The sequence below is a fragment of the Salvelinus sp. IW2-2015 genome, linkage group LG1 (genome assembly GCF_002910315.2).
Source record: "Salvelinus sp. IW2-2015 linkage group LG1, ASM291031v2, whole genome shotgun sequence".
Classification (NCBI taxonomy): domain Eukaryota; kingdom Metazoa; phylum Chordata; class Actinopteri; order Salmoniformes; family Salmonidae; genus Salvelinus; species Salvelinus sp. IW2-2015.
The window spans coordinates 54,351,362-54,357,361 of record NC_036838.1 but is presented as its reverse complement, the minus strand read 5'-3'; positions in this window follow the sequence as shown (position 1 = coordinate 54,357,361).

The window sequence follows — 6,000 nt, the reverse complement described above, 5'->3', positions numbered from 1 at the left end:
GAACATAGGGCTGAAGGACGATACATTGAGGGAACATAGGGCTGAGGGAACATAGGTCTGAAGGAAGATAGGTTTAGGGAACATAGGGCTGAGGGAACATAGGGTTGAGGGAACATAGGTCTGAGGGAACATAGTGCTGAGGGAACATAGGGCTGAGAGAACATAGGGCTGAAGGAAGATACATTGAGGGAACATAGGGCTGAGGAAACATAGGGCTGAACGAAGATAGGTTAAGGGAACATAGAGATGGGGGAACAAAGGGTTGAGGGAACATAGGGCTGAGGGAACATAGGTCTGAAGGAAGATATGTTTAGGGATCATAGCGCTGAGGGAACATAGGGTTGAGGGAACATAGGGCTGAGGCAGATAGGTTGAGGGAACATAGGACTGAGGGAACATAGGTTTGAGGGAACATAGGGCTGAGGGAACATAGGACTGAAGGACGATAGGTTGAGGGAACACAGGGCTGAGGGAACATAGTGTTGAGGGAACATAGGGCTGAGGAAACATATGGCTGAAGAATAATAGGGCTGAAGGAAGATAGGTTGAGGGAACATAGGGCTCAGGGAACATAGGGTTGAGGGAACACAGGGCTAAAGGAAGATAGGTTGAGGGAACATAGGGTTGAGGGATCATAGGGCTGAGGGAACATAGGGCTGAAGCAAGTAAGGTTGAGGGAAAAGGGCTGAGGGAACATCGGGCTGAAGGAAGATAGGTTGAGCGAACATAGGGCTGAGAGATCATAGGTTGAGGGAACATATGGCTGAAGGAAAATAGTTTGAAGGAACGTAGGACTGAGGGAACATAGGTCTGAAGGAAGATAGGTTTAGGAAGATAGGTTGAGGGATCATAGGGCTGAGGGACCATAGGGCTGAGAGAACATAGGGCTGAAGGAAGAAAGGCTGAGAGAAGATAGGCTGAGGGAACATAGGTCTGAAGGAAGATAGGTTTAGGGAAGATAAGGCTGAGAGAACATAGGGCTAAAGGACGATAGGTTGAGGGAACATAGGGCTGAGGGAACATAGGGTTGAGGGAACATATGGCTGAAGGAAGATAGGTTGAGGGAACATAGGTCTGAGGGAACATACGGCTGAGGGAGCATAGGGCTAAGAGAACATAGGGCGGAAGGAAGATAAATTGAGGGAACATAGGGCTGATGGAACATAGGTCTGAAGGAAGATAGGTTTAGGGAGAATAGGTCTGAGGGAACATAGGGCTTTACGGAACATAGTGCTGAGAGAACATAGGGCTGAAGGAAGATAAATTGAGGGAACATAGGGCTGAGGGAACATAGGGCTGAATGAAGATAGGTTGAGGGATCAAAGAGATGGGGGAACATAGAGTTGAGGGAACATAGGGCTGAGGGAACATACGGCTGAAGGAAGATAGGTTGAGGGAACATAGGGCTGAGGGAACATAAGTCTAAAGGAAGATAGGTTTAGGGAACATAGGGTTGTGGGAACATAGGGTTGAGGGAACACAGGGCTGAGGAAGATAGTTTGAGGGAACATAGGGCTGATGGAAGATAGGTTGAGGGAACATAGGGCTGAGGGAACATTATGCTGAAGGAAACATAGGGCTGAATGAAGATAGTTTGAGGGAACATAGGGCTGAGGGAACACAGCGGCTGAGGAAACATAGGGCAGAGGGAACATAGGGCTAAAGGAAGATAGTGTTGAGGGAACATAGTGTTGAGGGAACATAGGGCTGAGGGAACATAGGGCTGAAGGAAAATAGGTTGAGGGAACATAGGGCTGAGGGAACATAGGGCTGAGGGAACATAGGGTTGAGGGAACATAGGGCTGAGGGAACATAGGGCTGAAGGAAGATATGTTGAGGGAACCCCCCCACACATACACACTGTGAAGTCAATTTGCAGCTTTCCTGCTTTTACTGTGCCACAGGCCCACAGCCACCTGTTTCACGGCCTCATCAGAGGGAGGTGATGACAGGATTTAGATGGGGATAGGACGGGGGGACGGACAGACGGACGGAGGGGGACAAAAAAATAGCACAGAATCAAAGTGTGCTCTTGCAGAGCACAGTGTAAAGCTGCAGCGACTACTTTCAGATCCCATTAACTAGCCACCAAGATCACTGACAAGACAAATTAAATAACATCAGCCCGTGTTATCGCCCACTGTGACACCCATTGTTTTTGTGCAGCCTGATTTGGAGAATAAGTTCACAATTTCATGCTTCATTTGTAACATGTTGAAAAAACTAGTAATTTCCCCGGCCTGCCCTCAGTCTCCCCCTCAGGCCTGGGACCTGTGGTTTGCTTGGGGTGAAGAATGACAACACGGGATGGGGGGGAAGTGGGGGGCCGACCCGTCAACAAAGCTGGGAGACACTATTATACAACCTCATCAACCTCAACCGTAGATTGGGACATTTTGGATCTAAAATCCTTTGTTATTATTTGTGGGACACGTTACAGTGACGGGCGCTGATAGAATTGAATCCCTGTGTGCTCCTCCAGTTAGATGCTGTATCAGGCGGAAAGAGGGGTGCAGCCAGACAAGTGGGGATGGGGGGGATCAGACCCTCTGGAGCCTGATAGGAAACAGCCTTTAATTCATCCCAAATCATCCCACRGCAGCTGCCCTCTTCGCTTATTTTTCATGGAAGGGAAATGTGAGACAGATAGAAAGAGACAGACTTGTGTCATGTTGAAATAGCAGCTGTCCCATTTTTTTAACACGCAAAGCTCCAGCTGACTAGCTCTGGGAGGAGGAATCCTTACCAAAAGGTAGAGGCCAAATACTATGGTGTCTATACCCCCGTCTGAGTGATCAGGGCTCCCAGTGAAATCTCTAATGAGATCAACATTTATGGACTAATGGTCCAGTTTTTACCTTCATAATCTATGTAAGAGCATTAAGTGAGGAAGTGAGTTTTCTGAATGGCATGCTGTGGTTGAGCAGGGGTTTAGAGTGTTAATGGACAAGTGGTCTATGAAGTCCAGACAAAGGCTATCAGCTACTTTGATTCATGCACTTTTGCACGTGTGGCGTCCTCTTTTTCTGCCTAAACAACATCAACTACACAGGAGGAGTTAACGAGATGAAAATAACTAGACAAACAAATCTAGTAGTTTTCCTCACACAGTGATACAAATCTCAGAATGAACTCCCCAAGCAATTACTGTKGAAGGTAATAGGACTAACGCATCTACTATTTATGATACAAACTTTCTAAAAACGTTTTTAAAAAGCCACATTCAAGTTTCCTTCTCTCCCTGCCATCAGGCTGCAGTGTGATGGAGGTATGACAGTGCCAAATGCAGCGTTATCTTTTCCCCATTTAAATGCTAATGAGTGTTCCGCTGCTGTAGTATTGAAAGCGTGGCGGAGACTGTGAATTTTTTATATCTTATCTCACGCCAAAGGTAACAGCGCTCTCGTTGAGGGATGAATACATGTTCACTCATTAAATTCAACACAGGTGATCTGACCCACAGGGAGAGCCGAGGGACATTCTGTGAGGTAGGGTATGTGTGGTCTCTGTGTGTGTGCGCGTGCTAGCCTGCGTGAGTTTGAGTCTATGCCATCGTGTGTGGGTCTGTGTGTTAACGCCTCTTTATCTCATTTGTGTGAGTGAGCTTGTATCTGCAACTCATCAATAATGAACGCTACTTAATTAGTTCCCAATCCTATGGCCAAGCTAACGGGTTAAGGTTGTCACAGCCGCTTAAAAAATGACTTGCCCCGTCTGCTATAGTCATTGGCCGCCGTGTGGATGGCACAAGGTCAGGGGACAATTCATAATGTCTATTCAAATTCATCTGGGAGAATAACCCCTGCCCTCATGCTACCCTGTTTTCAACATGTATTCAATCACCCCCCTGGCTCTTGTTCTCATACAGTACATACAGATAATGTAATGAGTGTTCAGGGGGGATTTACATAGATTTTAAAATGGCAATGCAATTTACTATGGAATGGAAAGCACATATTGAAAAATACTATGCTGTATGTTTATGGTGACACAGATGGACATTGACATGATAAAAGCAAAGCACAGTAACAGTATTTTGCAGACAAGACATCAATTTAAGTAAGTGTGAGGGAGGAGAGGTTTGGGCTCTGTCCCAAGCAGTCGACACTGCTGATAACTCCAGACAGCCTTATAATGGAATCACACTTAGGGCTCTATTCAATCTGTAGCGCTGAGATCCGCTTTATTGCGCGATTGACAATTAAAAGCAATGTTTCCACTGTCGCGGAGACTGCATTCACGGTAAATGCTGCATATGTCGGCTCAATTTGAAATGACCTTAATATTTTTACACGGATCTTCCGCGATGCTTCGAAGATAAGGTTTAAATTCAGACTTTAATAGCAAGTAGATTTAATTTAAAACAACTATCAAAAGTCTGGCCTTTCTGAAACCTATTGGTTACAGCAAGCCAAAAAAAGTGGGAGAGAGTGAGGGAGAGAAGAAAGGTTCACAGAGGTTACATAACAGATAGGAAGGCCACCATCAGTTTCCTGTTCACTAACACTCTTTCGTAATACAATATATTAAGTGTTGTGAGGGTGAGAAAGGGTAACCAGACCTGAGAAACAAACAAACATCAGATCAAGTGCACTCCAGAATAGACTACGTCCACTGAATTAATGCAGTGTTACAGTAACGCCAAGCAAATGGGGTGGGGGAGTAAGAACTTATTGCAGAACTTACTCTGCAACGAGACTCAGAGTAAGTTCTTCACATAAGCACCAAGTCAGCATACCCCTCTTGTATATATTATTTATACGATCAACAGTAATTGATGGAGTTCTCCCTCTGCGGCCTGGCCTAGACGTTTTGAGACACTTTGTTGGTAGATTATCTATCGAACTTCTAGCGACTGCATTCCTGGCAGAATATTGGACAGACTATCACGTTTTAGGGAAGACCCAGATGCAGACAGTGTCGAAGTAACAAAAGTTTATTACTAGGACAGGGGGCAGGCAAAATGACAGATCAAGGGCAGGCAAAGGTCAGTAATCCAGATCAGAGTCCAAAAGGTACCGAACGGCAGGCAGTCTCAGGGTCAGGGCAGGCAGAATGGTCAAAACCGGGAAAACTAGAAAACAGGAACTAGAAACAGACAGGAGAAAGGGGGAAAACGCTGGTAGGCTTGACAAACAAAAAAGTCTGGCAACAGACAACACAGGTATAAATACACTGGGGATAATGGGGAAGATGGGCGACACCTGGAGGGGGGTGGAGACAAGCACAAAGACAGGTGAAGCATAACAGGGTGTGACACAGACTTTGTTTAACTAGATGTTCCCCGTTGTCAGGTCTCCGTTTAACTCTGCTCTTGTCTACCCATTACCAGGTCCCCTTTTTACTCTGCTCTTGTCTCCCCGTTGCCAGGTCCCTGTTTTACTCTGCTCTTGTCTCCCCGCTTGCCAGGTCCCTGTTTTCACTCTGCTCTTATCTCCCTGTTGCCAGGTCTCTGGTTTACTCTGCTCTTGTCTCCCCGTTGCCAGGTCCTGTTTACTCTGCTCTTGTTCTCCCGTTGCCAGGTCTCTGTTTTACTCTGCTCTTGTCTCCCCGTTGCCAGGTCTCTGTCTTACTCTGTTCTGTTCTGCCCCGTTGCCAGGTCCCTGTTTTACTCTGCTCTTGTCTCCCCGTTGCCAGGTCTCTGTTTTACTCTGCTCTTGTCTCCCCGTTGCCAGGTCCCTGTTTACTCTGCTCTTGTCTCCCGTTGCCAGGTCCCTGTTTACTCTGCTCTTGTCTCCCCGTTGCCATGTCCTGTTTACTCTGCTCTTGTCTCCCGTTGCCAGGTCTCTGTTTTACTCTTGCGCTTGTCTCCCCGTTGCCATGTTCCTGTTTTACTCTGCTCTTGTCTCCCCGTTGCCAGGTCTCTGTTTTTACTCTGCTCTTGTCCCCCCGTTGCCAGTCTCTGTTTTACTCTGCTCTTGTCTCCCTGTTGCCATGTCCTGTTTTACTCTGCTCTTGTCTCCCCGTTGCCAGGTCTCTGTTTTACTTCTGCTTGTCTCC